This window comes from Ursus americanus, chromosome 5, assembly GCF_024610735.1.
Source record: "Ursus americanus isolate L20-20 chromosome 5, mUrsAme1.1.p, whole genome shotgun sequence".
Classification (NCBI taxonomy): Eukaryota; Metazoa; Chordata; class Mammalia; order Carnivora; family Ursidae; genus Ursus; species Ursus americanus.
In genome coordinates, this window is record NC_142131.1 from 81,372,986 (window position 1) to 81,388,210 (window position 15,225).

The 15,225-nt window shown below is 36.2% G+C and overlaps 1 pseudogene; it reads left to right on the forward strand.

Annotated features, from left to right (window-relative positions):
- The first annotated feature begins 1,086 nt into the window (after positions 1–1,086).
- LOC123780136 (olfactory receptor 2T33-like) lies at positions 1,087–2,021 on the forward strand (annotated as a pseudogene).
- Positions 2,022–15,225: the final 13,204 nt, after the last annotated feature.

Here is a 15,225-nt window from a genome sequence, read left to right on the forward strand (position 1 = left end):
GACATTTCATTTTGTGTATTTATTTTAAGATTTTATTTATTTATGTGACAGAGAGACAGCCAGCGAGAGAGGGAACACAGCAGGGGGAGTGGAAGAGGAACAAGCAGGCTCCCAGCGGAGGAGCCCGATGTGGGACTCGATCTGGGAACGCCGGGATCACGCCCTGAGCCGAAGGCAGACGCTTAATGACTGCACTACGCAGGCGCCCCTCATTTTGTGTATTTTTAACTTGAAACAATTCATCATGACATTGAAGGAACTCTTGAGGAACTAATTTAAATATATATGAGGAACATGAAAAAGTCATAATTAGGAGATATATGACATCAATATTGACTAAAATGCATGACTATGAGTCTTTTTTTCTTAGAGATTTTATTTATTTGAGAGAGAGAGACAACACAAAGCAGGTGGAGGGAGAAACAGACTTCCTGCTAAGAAAGGAGCAGATCCTGGGGCTTGATCCCAGGACCCTGGGATCGTGACCTCAACTGAAAGAAGCTGCTTAACTGACTGAGGCATCCAAGTGTCCTGAGACTCTTTCAACACAGAGTAACCAAACTTTAGAAAACCAGGAAGGAATAATATAACCTAACACCATGAGTAAATTATGGGTGGCATACTAACAAGATATATAGAAATAATAGAAATGTAATGTGTAATACTGTGTAATAACCCAAGATGTGTAATAGGATGCTAAGGCAAACATCTTGTTGGGAAGTGAAAGATTAAAGACATAATTATTCCTTCAAGTCTCACTTCTTTTTCCTATGTCATTTGACCGCTTTTTCTTAAGTAAATGCCTAACCTTCCCTTTTTTTAAGAGATTATTTATATATTTATTTATTTGAGAGAGAGAGTGAATGAGAGAGCATGAGTATGGGGGCAAAGGGAGAGGGAGGAACAGACTACCAGCTGAGCAGGGAGCTTAACATGGGGCTTGATCCCAGGACCCTGGGACCATGATCTGAGCCTAAGACAGATGCTTAATCAACTGAGCCACCCAGGTGCCCCTAACCTTTCTTTCAAGCAGTTCTAATTTCCTTATCACTCCTTGTCTCCCAGGCATGACTGGATCCATGGAAGATGCGAATAACAACAGAGATAAACTTCATTCTTGTAGGGCTCTTTAACCACACTCAGACCCATGTGTTCCTCTTTTGCATGGTGCTCATGATCTTCCTCACCTCCATTATGGGCAACACCCTCATGATTCTTCTCTTCCATGAGGACCCCCAGCTTCACATACCCATGTACTTCTTGCTTAGCCAGCTCTCCCTCATGGACATGATGCTGGTCTCTACCATAATCCCCAAAATGGCAGCCAACCACCTTGTGGGCACCAGGTCCATCTCTCCTGCTGACTGTGGAGCCCAGATCTTCCTTTTTCTCACTCTGGGAGGTGGTGAATGCTTCCTCTTAGTGGCCATGGCCTATGACCACTATGTGACCATAGGTCACCCCCTGTGCTACCCCAACCTCATGAATCAGAAACTCTGCTTGCACATGACCACAGGCTCCTGGGTTCTGGGAGGGGTATATGGACTGATGCAGGCTGGTGCCACTCTGAGCTTCCCTTACTGCCATTCTCAAGAAATCAACCACTTTTTTTGTGAGGCACCCTCACTCATGTGCCTTGCCTGCAATGACACTACATTTTTTTTGAGTTTTTCAGGCATGTGTGTTGCATCCTGATGCTCTTGATACCTCTGTCTCTCATTTTGGCTTCCTAGAGTCTCGTCTTGGCTTCTGTGTTTCGCATAAAGTCCACAGCAGCTCAGAAGAAAGACTTTGCCATCTGCTCCTCTCACCTGGCTGTGGTGGGGCTCTTCTATGGGGCCATCATATTCATCTACATGTGGCCCAAATCTTACTGTTCAGTGGCCCATGACAAGGTGGTCTCTGCTTTTTACACCATCTTCATGCCTGTGTTGAACCCCCTTATCTACAGTGTGAGGAATAAAGAAGTCAAGGGGGCTTTGAGAAAGTGGCTGGAGAAACATTTTCTGGGACGTCTATAGTGAGAGTAATTTGATAAACTGGAAGTAACCAAATTGGATCAAGATTATGAAATTTGTGTTGTATCAATATATTATGCTCTTAATTTGGCAGTGTGTGTACTATATATATATATATATATATATATATATATATATATATATATATATATATATTAAAAATTGCATCTTTCCTGCTTTCCTATATTGCCATAGTATTTTTGTTCTGAATTTTGGACTTCAACAATAAGAGTATTCTAATGATTGAGGCACTGTAATCACAGGATATGCTAGACATTGATAAAACAAAGGAGATTTTTCAAATCTTAATGTTGTGGACCCTGCTCCTGGGCTCTCAGGGAAGCCATACTTCAACCATTACCAGAGTCAGCAAAACCTCAAAGTATGGCTCGATTTCTATGCAGTGCTTCATTTATAAAACAAAAACAAAAAACAAAAACAAACAAGCAAAAAACTAAAAGGGAACATTCCAAACATAAAGAGAAGAGCAAAACCTCCCTGGTTCCCTTGAGATTCAAGTCATACAGTCCTGCTCATGTTAAAAGCTTAAGATAAGGTCTGTAAATTTCTGAAATGTCTTCTGTCTAATGATCTGCAGACGTTTATGTGAAAAGAATGAATATAACCTTACACCAAACGTTCCTTTGCCAGAGCACTTTCTTCTTTGTGAAGATTGTGTATCCCAGTCAGCTGTTCTAACTTGGGCTGTAATAAAACTCTCTTTCTTTCTTTCAGAGATCCTAAAATGTTTGTTCATTTTCTACCAACAGCATTAACCATGCATGTGTGATGTTTGTTTATGTGTGCATGTGTGTGTGTGTGTGTGTGTGTGTGTGTGTGTGTATAATGGAAATAATTGTGATGGGGATGAATTATTAAGAAAGGGCATACTTACTTTGAAAAAATGTATATCTTAATTTCTTATAACTTTGATAAAATAAGTTTTGAATAAATAAATAACAAGAACCTGAAACATAAAATGTATAAAAAGCTCATAGAAATATGTATTAAAATGATTTCTAGAAGTGGGTTTTTTGTAGATATATGTGATTTAAAGAAAGCATAAGTACGAGATAAACAGATTAGATTATATTCGTTTAAATACTGTTAAAATATATAGTAATGATGAATGGAAGAATCAAACATCTCTACCTGAAAAAATAATGCTAAATAAAAATAATTCACAAGTGATAAAATTAACCACATACATTAACATAGATGGTACATTTAATAACAAAATAATTAAGAGCAAACAAAATCCAAGTATTTTTTTCACATGTTAAAATGAATATTTATCTACTCTCTTTTGACTTTTATACAGATTAAAAGATCACCTATGATCACAAGGAAAGCCTTAGGACTGAATATTTCATCTTTTGTGATTAACTGAGGGAAATGAATTTAATGGTCTTGGTGAAGTCTTATAATCTCTCCACAACTTAGTTTTAGGGTAATTAATTTTTCAAAAAAATCAAAAAAGAAAGGACCCATACCATATACATTTTGATTTTAAGGAAATGTCTGTTTAAAAATGAAGAAAATCAAATTAAAGTCCTTTGTCAAAATTCCTCAAATCTGAATGAATTACCACATCTCATTTATTCCTTAATGTTGAAATGCTAGAATAAAATGCTACATTCAATCATCTTTCTCTTGATTAAATTTAAAGAATTAAAAGACGATAAGACTAGAGAATACTATGTCAAATATGGCATCTCTCATCAGTCTCAAACATAGTTGGTTCTGAAATTATACAGCATAGGAATTGATACTATATTTCAGTCCAGGAAAATTGTATGTTTTAGCCTCCAATCATTTGAAAATTCTTTATGAGAGTATATTTGAATGATACACAGATTACAGTATATGAATTCATGAAGCAATTTATGCTGATAAATGGTTATACATATTTCTATATAATTTACATATGTAAGTTATTTATGCATGTAATCTATATATGTAAGACCCAACCACCATGATATGAGAAGCCCAAGCAGCTTGAGGAAGGGCCAACATGGAGAACAAAATAAGCTCTCTAGCCTGCTGAGCTTCCAATCAGCAGTTAGCACTGTCATGTTAATGAGCCATTTTTAGGGTGGATCTCCAGCTCCCAGTTGAGTTGCCCCAATTGACACAAAAATGAGTGGTCCATAAAGCCCTGCCCAAGCAAGAGTTTCATAAGGATAATAATTTAGTATTTTTTTAAACCACTAATATTTGGAGTGGTTTGTTATGCAACAATATTAACTAAAATATATTTTGATACTTGGAAGTGGTGTGGACTCAAAAAAATACCGAAATCCTCTCATGTTGTCAGGATCAGGTGGTAGGCAGAATATAAAAAACAAGCAAACAAACAAAAACACAAAGAAACTGTTAGCAGAAACCTAAGGACCTTGAAAAGGTTGCTGCTTAGTGCTCAAAGGGAAGTTTAAAAAATTCTTTAAACCTGGAGGAAAGGGAACTTTCTTTCTTTTTTTTTTAATAGTGAAAGGAAATCAGTGGCAGTACCTGAAATAGTAAAGGAATGCAAAGAACCCAATAACATAGCTAAGATTTCCAGAGGAAATATTGAAAACTCTACCAGTCTTTTCATGGCCTAAAACAGAATATGAAAGGATTGAGATATAACAAATAAAAATATGTTAACATAATAAGTCAGGATGTGGTGGATTTAAAAATAATTATCTCTCTCAGCAAGGAAGTCTCAAATTAAGAATGGTTCTCCAGTCAAAGATTAAATACAGATTGTGTCTGTAAATAACATTTTAAAATATCAGAATCATCTAAGACCCTATAAATCTTTGTAGTCAGACAATAAACCCTGTTAAAATCTTAAGGTCATGCCTTACAGATTACTTTCACTGAAAATTAGCACTTCTAATGAATAATTAGGGCATTATAGTGTAAAATTTTCATAGGAATCCCAAGGTAAGGAAAAGCATATCTCAAGGACATTTGTATTTGTGTCTTTATCTCAGAGAGTGAGCACAAATAAGTTTCATAGAAATCCTACCATGTTTGTCAGCAAATTATTATTATTACTGTTGTTTTTGTTGCTGTTATTGTGTTATTTTATTATTTTTAGCGGAAGCACCTCCAGCTTGGATTTAAGAGTAAGTAAAATGAGATACAGAAATAGTAAACTGACATATTACTTCAAGCAATATATGTTTTCCCTGAAATTTATGACAAAGTTAAAACATCATTATAAAATTACTTAACAAAATGTTGAACCACTGCACTGAGAAATAAATTTTATAAAATCCGTTTGGAGGTGTTTTTACATTAGTAATGATATCTTACAACTTCAGATTTAATAACTTTTCTTAGATGTTTTACAAACAAAAAATAACATCATTCATGAAAAAAACATTTAGAATTTGATATAAGAAAACCAGGAGGTACCATCTGGAATCAGTCATGTAGGAAAATATGCCCTTCTAAGTTAGACTCACTCTCTCAGGCACAGCTAGCCAGTTTATAAGAATAGCATAATACCCTCTAGTTCCATCCATATGTAGGTAAATGGTGGATATTCATTTTTTTCTGATGGCTGAGTAATATTCCATTGTATATATGATGGGGTAACTGGGTGATGGTAATTAAAGAGGGCACATGATATGATGAAAACTGGTTGTTATATTCAACTGATGAATCATTCAATGTTATATCAAAAACTAATGGTGTTCTATTAAAAAAAAGGTGGAACCTCATTTTCAAAATGGTTGGGAACCACTATATATCCAGGAGAAACAGCTTTCATATTCAAGCATTAAAACTAATATATTAACTGGAAACAAACAAACAAACAAAAATAGCATTCTTACAGTTTGAAAAAGAAATTTAATTTGAATATCATGATGATGAAATTACATTTACCATCTGGATGGGTGGAAAACCAGGTACATGACCAATCCACAGAGCTAGAAAAATAGACAAAATGAATGTGAAATAACTATATCTGATATCTACACATTTATATATCTGTGTATATCCATCTTTATGCATCTATGTGTTATGTATCTATCTATATGAATTATCTACATATCTATATTTAAAAATACAGCTAACAGGAATAAAAATATAGGTTGTGAAGTTAAGATGGCAGAAGGGTAGGAGTCCCCTTTTTCAGCTGGTCCCCTGATTCAAGCTGGATAGGTACCAGACAGGGTTGCCTGAGTATCAGCATGGCAGGCCCCTCCCCCAGAAGACAGGGTGAAAAATCAAGAAACCCACATCCCTAAGGTCCCTATAAAACAAGAGCACACTGCCTGGGTCCTGGTCAATGATTTGGGCTCTGGGCAACCCCGCAACCTCTCCTCATCAAAATGACAAGAAGGAGAAAACCCCCCAGCAAAGAAAAGATAATGAGACCATGGCCTCTGTCACAGAACTGATGGATATGGATATAAACAAATTGTCAGAAATGGAGTTCAGAGTAACAATGGTCAAGATAATGTGTAGACTTGAAAAAAATATCAACGAAAATATTAATGAGAATATAGAATCTCTAAAAGCGGGAATGAGAGCGAATCTGGCAGAAATAAAAAATTCTATGAATCAAATGCACTCAAAACTAGATGCTCTGGGGACCCTGGGTAGTGCAGTAGTTAAGCGTCTGCCTTCAGCTCAGGGCATGATCCCAGCATTCTGGGATCGAGTCCCACATCGGGCTTCTCTGCTGGGAGCCTGCTTCTTCTTCTCCCGCTCCCCCGCTATATTCCCTCTCTTGCTGGCTGTCTCTCTGTCACATAAATAAATAAAATCTTAAAAAAACCCAAAAAACCTAGATGCTCTGATGGCCAGGGTGAATGAGTCAGAAGAACGAATTAGTGAATAGGAGGATGGGATGCTAGAAGAGAAAGCTAAAGCAGAAACTTGGCTCAAAAAATCCAATCTCAAGAATGTAGGTTATGGGAGATTACTGACTCAATGAAACGTTCTAATGGCAGAATCATCAGCACCCTCAAGAGGGTGGAGAAAGAGAGAGGTCTATAAGAGATATTTGAACAAATTATAACTGAAAACTTCCCTAATCTAGCAAAGGAAACAAGCATTCGGGTCCAAGAGGCAGAGAGGACCCCTCCCAAACTCAACCACAACAAACCTATGCCACGTCATGTCATAGAGCAATTCGCAAATATTAGATCTAAGGATACAGTATTGAAAGCAGCCAGGGCAAAGAAATTTCTCATGAACAAAGGCAAAAATATCAGGATTATGACAGACCTGTCTACTAGACCTGGAATGAGAAAAATGTTGGGGGGGGGGGCATTTTTAAAGCTCTATATGAGAAAAACATGCAGCCAAGTATCCTTTTCCAGTAAGGCTGTCCTTCAGAATTGATGGAGAAATAAAGACCTTCCAGAATGGTCAGTAATTGACCAATTTTGTAACCACGAAAGCAGCCCTACAGGAGATATTAAGGGGGGTTCTATAAAAGTAAAAAGGCCCCAAGAGTGAAAGAGAACAGAAAGTTACAATCTATAGAAACAAAGACTTTACAGGCAACATGACATCATTAAAATCATATCTCTCAACAATAACTCTCAATGTGACTGGCCTAAATTCTCCCATTAATGCCTCAGGGTTGCAAATTGAATCAAAAGACATGACCCATCCATTTGCTCTCTACAAAGAGTCATTTTGAACCAAAAGATACATCTAGACTGAAAGTGAAGCGATGGAAAACCATTTTTCATGCCAACGGACATCAAAAGAAAGTAGGGGTAGCAATTCTCATATCAGACAGATTGGATTTTAAACTAAAGACTGTAGTTAGAGATTCAGAAGGACACTACATTATTCTTAAAGGATGTATCCAACAAGTGGCTATGACAATTATAAATATCTATGCCCCCAACAGGTGAGCAGCAAGATACACAAGCCAACTAGTAACCAGAATAAAGAGACATATAGATAAAAATACGTTAATAGTAGAGGATCTTAACACTGCACTATCAGCAATAGACAGATCACCTAAGCAGAAAATCAACAAGGAAACAAGAGCTTTGAATGCCATACTAGACCAGAAGGACCTCATAGATATATATAGAACACTATACCCCAGAACAAAAGAATACTCATTCTTTTTGAATGCACATGGGGCGTTCTCCAGAATAGATCATATGCTGGGTCACAAAACATGTCTCAACTGATACCAAAAGACTGAAATTATTCCCTGCATATTCTCAGAATATGCACATATGCTTTGAAATTGGAACTCAATCACAAGGAAAAATTTGGAAGAAACTCAAACACTTGGAAACTAAGAACCATCCTGCTCAAGAATGATTAGATAAACCAGGAAATCAAAAATCAGTTTAAACAATTTGTGGAGACAAACGAGAATGAAAACACAATGGTTCAAAACCTATGGGACACTGCAAAGGCAGTCCTAAGGGGAAAATACATAGCCATCCAAGCCTCATTCAAAAGAATAGAAAAATCTAAAATGCAGTTTTTATCATCTCACCTCAAGAAGCTGGAGCTGGAACAGAAGAACAGGCCTAATCCATGCACGAGAAAGCAGTTGATCAAGATTAGAGCAGAAATCAATGAATTAGAAACCAGGAGCATAGTAGAGTAGATCAACAGAACTAGAAGCTGGTTCTATGAAAGAATAAATAAGATTGATAAGCCACTGCCAAGACTTATGCAAAAGAATAGAGAAAGGACCCAAATTAATAAAATTATGAATGAAAAGGGAGAGGTCAGAACTTACATCAATGAAATAGGAAGGGTCATTAGAAACTTTTATCAACAGCTTTATGGCAATAAATTAAACAAACTGGAAGAAATGGATGCCTTCCTGGGAACCTATAAACTACAGAGAATGAAACAGGAAGAAACTGATCTTATAAACAAACCAATTAATTATGAAGAGATTGAAGTAGTGATCAACAACCTCCCACAAAACAAGACTCCAGGGCCCGATGGTTCCCCAGGGAATTCTACCATACATTCAATGAAGAACTAATACCTATTCTCCTGAAGCTGTTTCAAAAAATAGAAACAGAAGGAAAACTACCAAACTCATTCTATGAGGCCAGTTTTATCTTGATCCCCAAATCAGGCAAAGAACCCATCCAAAAGGAGAATTACAGACTGATATCCCTGATGAATATGGACACCAAAATTCTCAACAAGATCCTAGCTAATAGGATTGAACAGTACATTAAAAGGATTATCCGTCATGACCAAGTGGGATTCATACCTGGGATGCAAGGTTGGTTCAACATTTGCAAATCAATCAGCGTGATACATCATATCAATAAGAAAAGAGTCGAGAACCATATGATCTTCTAAATAGATGCAGAAAAAGCATTTGAAAAAATTTAGCATCCTTACCTGATTAAAACACTTCAGAGTGTAGGGATAGTAGGTATGTTCCTCAATTTCATAAAAACCATCTATGAAAAGCCAACAGCAAATATCTTTCTCAATGCAGAAAAGCTGGAAGCCTTTCCCTTAAGATCAGGAACACGACAAAGATGCCCACTCTAGTCAGTATTATTCAACATAGTAGTAGAAGTCCTTGCAACAGCAATCAGACAAGAAAAGGGATAAAATGTATCCAAATAGGCAAAGAAGAAGTCAAACTGTTTCTCGTCGCAGATGACATGATACTCTATATGGAAAACCCAAAAGAATCCACCCCCAAATTAGTAGAAGTTATAGAGCAATGCAGTAATGTGGCGGGATACAAAATCATTGCTCAGAAATCAGTTGCATTTCTATACATGAACAATGAGACTGAAGAAAGAGAAATTAGGGAATCCATCGAATTTAAAATAGAACAAAAAATCACATGTTATCTCAGAATTAACTTAACCAGGGACGTAAAGGATCTATATCCTAGAAACTACAAATAACTCTTGAAAGGCATTGAAGAAGACACAACAAGATGGAAACATATTCCATGTTCATGGAATGGAGGAGTTAACATAGTTAAAATGTCTATGCTACCCAGAGCGATATACACTTTCAATGTCATCCCGATAAAAATTCCAATGATATTTTTCAAAGAACTGGAACAAACAGCCTTTAAATTTGTGTGGAATCAGAAAAGGCCATGAATCGCCAAGCAATTGTTGAAAAGGAAAACAAAGCTGGGGGCATCACATTGCCGGATTTTGAGCTGTACTACAAAGCTGTGATCACAAAGACAGCATGGTACTGGCACAAAAACAGACACATAGACCAATGGAACAGAATAGAGAACCCAGAAATGGACCCTTGGCTCTTTGGGCAACTAATCTTTGACAAAGCAGGAATAAACATACAGTGGAAAAAAGACAGTCTCTTCAATAAATGGTGCTGGGAAAATTGGACAGCTACATGCAAAAGAATGAAACTTGACGACTCTCTCACACCATACACAAAGATAAACTCCAAATGGATGAAAGACCTCAATGTGAGACAGGAATCCATCAAAATTATAGAGGAGAGCATGGGCAGCAACCTCTACAACATCGGCCACAGCCACCTTTTCCATGACACATCTCCAAAGGCAAGAAAAACAAAAGAAAAAAATGAACTGGTGGGACTTCATCAAGATAAGAAGCCCCTGCACAGCCAAGGAAACAGTCAAAAAAACTAAGAGGCAGCCCACGGAATGGGAGAGGAGATTTGCAAATGACACTACAGATAAAAGACTGGTATCCAAGATCTACAAAGAACTTACCAAACTCAATACACAATAAACAAATAAATCATAAGATGGACGGAAGATATGAACAGACACTTTTCCAATGAAGACATAAAAATGGTAACAGACACATGAAAAAATGTTCAAAATCATTAGCCATCAGGGAAATTCAAATCAAAACCACACTGAAATATCACCTTATGCCAGTTAGAATGGCAAAAAACTGACAAGGCAGGAAACAACAATTGTTGGAGAGGATGTGGAGAAAGGGAATCCCTCCTACATTTTTGGTGGGAATGCAAGTTGGTACAGCCACGTTGGAAAGCACTGTGGAGGTCCTTTAAAAATTAAAAATAGAGCTACTCTATGATTTTATTTATTTATTATATATAGAGAGAGACAGCCAGCGAGAGAAGGAACACAAGCAGGGGGAGTGTGAGAGGAAGAAGCAGGCTCCCAGCAGAGGAGCCTGATGTGGGGCTCGATCCCAGGACTCTGGGATCACTCCCTGAGCCGAAGGCAGACGCTTAATGAGTGAGCCACCCAGGTGCCCCTGAGCTACTCTATGATCCAGCAATTACACTACTGGGTATTTACCCCAAAGATGCAGACATGTTGAAATAAAGGACCATATGCACCCCAATGTTCATAGCAGCATTGTCCACAATAGCTAAATCGTGGAAGGAGCCAAGATGCCCTTCAACAGATGACTGGGTTAAGAAGAAGTGGTCCATATATACAATGGAATTTTCCTCAGGCATCAAAAAGAACAATTTCTCAGTATTTGTTGCAACATGGACGGACTGGAGGAGATAATGCTAAGCAAAATAAGTCAAGCAAAGAAAGACAATTATCATATGGTTTCACTCATTTATGGAACATAAGAAGTAGGAAGATTAGTAGGAAAAGAAAGGGAAGAAGAAAGGCGTGGTAAACTGAAGGGTGAATGAACCATGAGAGGCTATGGACTCTGGGAAACAAACTGAGGGCTTCAGAGGGGGTGATGGGATAAGCTGTTGATGGGTATTAAGGAGGGCACGTATTGCATGGTGCACTGGGTGTTATGCGCAAGTAATGAATCATGGAACTTTACGTAAAAAAAACTAGTGATGTACTGTATGGTGACATAATATAATAAAAAATAGTATTATAAAAGAAAAAAAAGGATTAAAAATATAAGCAAAATGATAAATATTAGGGAATCTTTTCTTCACCAAGAGTATTCTCAGGGGAAAAAATGGTATTTGATTTTATGGATTTGTGTGTCATGGAAACAAAATAAATACTACAAGTCCTATGGAATGTGAGGATCAGATGGAAGTTACCCAAATAAAGCAAGGGATGTAAAGGATTACCCTCAACGTTCTGGTTGAGAATCTCCCCCTTTTACCAGTAAGTCCAATAGCAGTTGAAAAAAATTATCTCTATGCATAGTACTGAGTTAAGTGCTGAAGACTTACAGCAGAAAATGTTCATAATAATCAAAAAGCCCAGGATTTTTTGCTAGAGAGGGAGGCCATGTGGGTAACCACTGAGCTCCCAGACATGAGTAAAGAAGGTTTCCTGGATACTCAGCCCAGTAAACTTTTCATTGAATCCAAACAGCATCTCACTGCCACTTCTAGAGAAAATTCCCCAAAAGAGCACAAGCCCACTGAGTCCAGTCATCCTCCAGACTAGGGAGATGACAAAAATATGTTATTATATAAGATCATTAAGTTTTGTGGTGGTTTGTAACATAACCACCATCATGTGATGATCTGACTTAAATTATACAATATCTTTGCATTTTTGTTGATTATAAAGGTGTAAAAGACTCATATTGATAAATAAATTTCATAAAATGTTTTAGATAATAGTTAAAATATAGAAAAATAGGGAATACAGTTAATGGTATTGTAATAGTGATGCAATGGAACAGCTACACTCGTGGTGAACATAGGATAATTTATAAACTCCTACATCTGAAAGTAATCTAACACTGTGTGTCGATTATACTAAAAATGAATAGAAAAAGAAGTTAAAAAATAGAAGCACAGTACATAATGTGTTACGAGGTAGAAGATACCGTTGAAATAAGGAAAATAATCCATCCAAAGATGCTCAAGAAGAGGTAAATAGGGACATAAAGAGGGATGTTAATTGGAAAGCACTAAATAAAATGGTAGAAATGAATCCCAATATGTAATTTCTTTCAGCAAATGTACACATACTTAATAATAGAAGTAAAAAGCAAATAATCTGTACTGGATAAAAGGTATGATTTAAGGTAAGTATATCTAAAAGGAAAAAATGCAGAACGTATGAGAAGTTAAGGAGAACACGTATTGCATGGTGCACTGGGTGTTATATGTAAATAATGAATCATGGAACATTACATCAAAAACTAAGGATATACTGTATGGTGACTAACATAACATAAAAAATTATTATAAGTAAAAGAATGAGATAATTTCATTAGACAAATATTAACTCAATTGTAAACTGATTTAGAATCTGTGATATTAGAATAAATTTGACAGAAAAACATTACTCAATACATAAACACTCATGAACAGTAAAGCAGGTATTAACAACCAGTATTCTGGTTATTATTTGTTTTAAGATACTTTCAATGCCTTTACTCTGCAATGTTCTGTAGCTGAATGTAATATTATTTCCATGATACCATGACAGATATTTTTGGTAGGAAACCCAATGTCACCTATAGTGAAAGATTCAACGTTTTATAGGGTATAATACAACATATATTTTCTTTTTATGCCTCCCTTCTGTTTTCATTCAGGGTCTGGGCAGTTGCTGGGATTTTCCATGGTTCCAGCTCCTGTGAGGTAGCTGTTCTTTCTATGGTTCCATATACTGTCTGCCAGTCCTTAGCTGGGTTCCAAATTCTATGAAAAGGATCATTGCATGAGCTCCAGAAAGGCACTTCATCCAGATGTCTTCATTTCTCAAGGTGATGGAAACTTCCTGTGTTTGTTAGTTTCTCTTCTTTATTCAGCTCTTTGGTGTTCCTATGTCCTATTAAATTAATTTTATGATTTTTGTTTAATGTTTGTTTGAACATCTATAGGGTGGTTTCCATTTTATAACTGGAGACTCATAAGAGCCTTCTGTTCTGAAGATGTGGAAGTCAAGCGCAGGAAAAAAAAATAGTTTTGAAAGAGACAGATTTCCTAAGCATTTTCATATCATAGTGATAGAAGAAACAACATAAGAAAGAAAGAAAAAAAAGCAATGCTATCTCTAAAGTTCTTGTCTTAGAATTGATAGACACTTCCAGCCACATACGACTGGACAAAGTTAATAATTACATGACCAGGCTCATATATATGGCATGGAAGGTTATACGATGCTTTAGATAAAATGAAACTAATAGACATGTAAAAATGTCTCAATCCAACAGAAGAATAATACACATGATTTTTCTGAAATCCACAGACTGTAATGCAGGATACATTATTTATTACACAACAAAACAAGATTTAATTAATTTAAAAAGATTGCAAGTATGTCTATATTTCTGATCACATTGATAGGAAAATAAATCAATAACAGTAACAATATTTATAAATATGTGAAATATAGAACATACTCCTGAACAGTATATGTGTCAAAAAGAAAACAAAAGTGAAATTGAAGTGTATTAAGGCAAATGAAATTAAAAATAAAAGCATACAAATAGGATGCAGCAAAAATGATTCTAAGAGGGAAATTTATAGCAATAAATGGGTACATTAATAAAAAAATCAAATAAACAACCTAACTTCACACATCGAAGAACTACTAAAAGAAGAATGTACAAAGTCCATTATCGGAAGAAAGAAAAAATTAAAATTAAAATATAAACACATAAATTAAATTGAGACCAGAAAGACAACAGGAAAGAGAACTACCATTTGTGTTTTAAAAGATGAACAAAATTTAAGAATTTTTGCTATGTACCCAAGGGAAAAGAAGACTCAAATGAACATAATTACAAGTGAAAGAGGAAACATTGTAACAAATAACACAAAAATACTAAAGATCATAAGAAATTCCTATGAACAACAGTGCAACAAAAAGTTGGATAAAAGAAAAAAAAGGATGAATTTCTAGAAAGACCCAATCTACCAAGATTGACTTATAAAGAAAACAAAAAAACAAAACAAAACAAAAACTACATGGAAAGAAAACAAGTATGAAAATGAAACAGTAATCAAAATGTCTCAAAAAGGAAAAAGCCAAGAATTACATATCTTCAGAGCTGAATTCAATGAAACATTTGAAAAATTAGCACCAAATCATTCCCAAATTCTCTGCACATACACAGACAAACATTCACATGCACACACATACACACACTCGCACAAATTGAAGAGTAGGGAGCACTTCAAATAATTGCACCAGTCAAGATTTACTTTTTTTTAAAAAAGATTTTATTTATTTATTCAACAGAGATAGAGACAGCCAGCGAGAGAGGGAGCACAAGCAGGGGGAGTGGGAGAGGAAGACGCAGGCTCATAGCAGAGGAGCCTGATGTGGGGCTCAATCCCACAACGCTGGGATCATGCC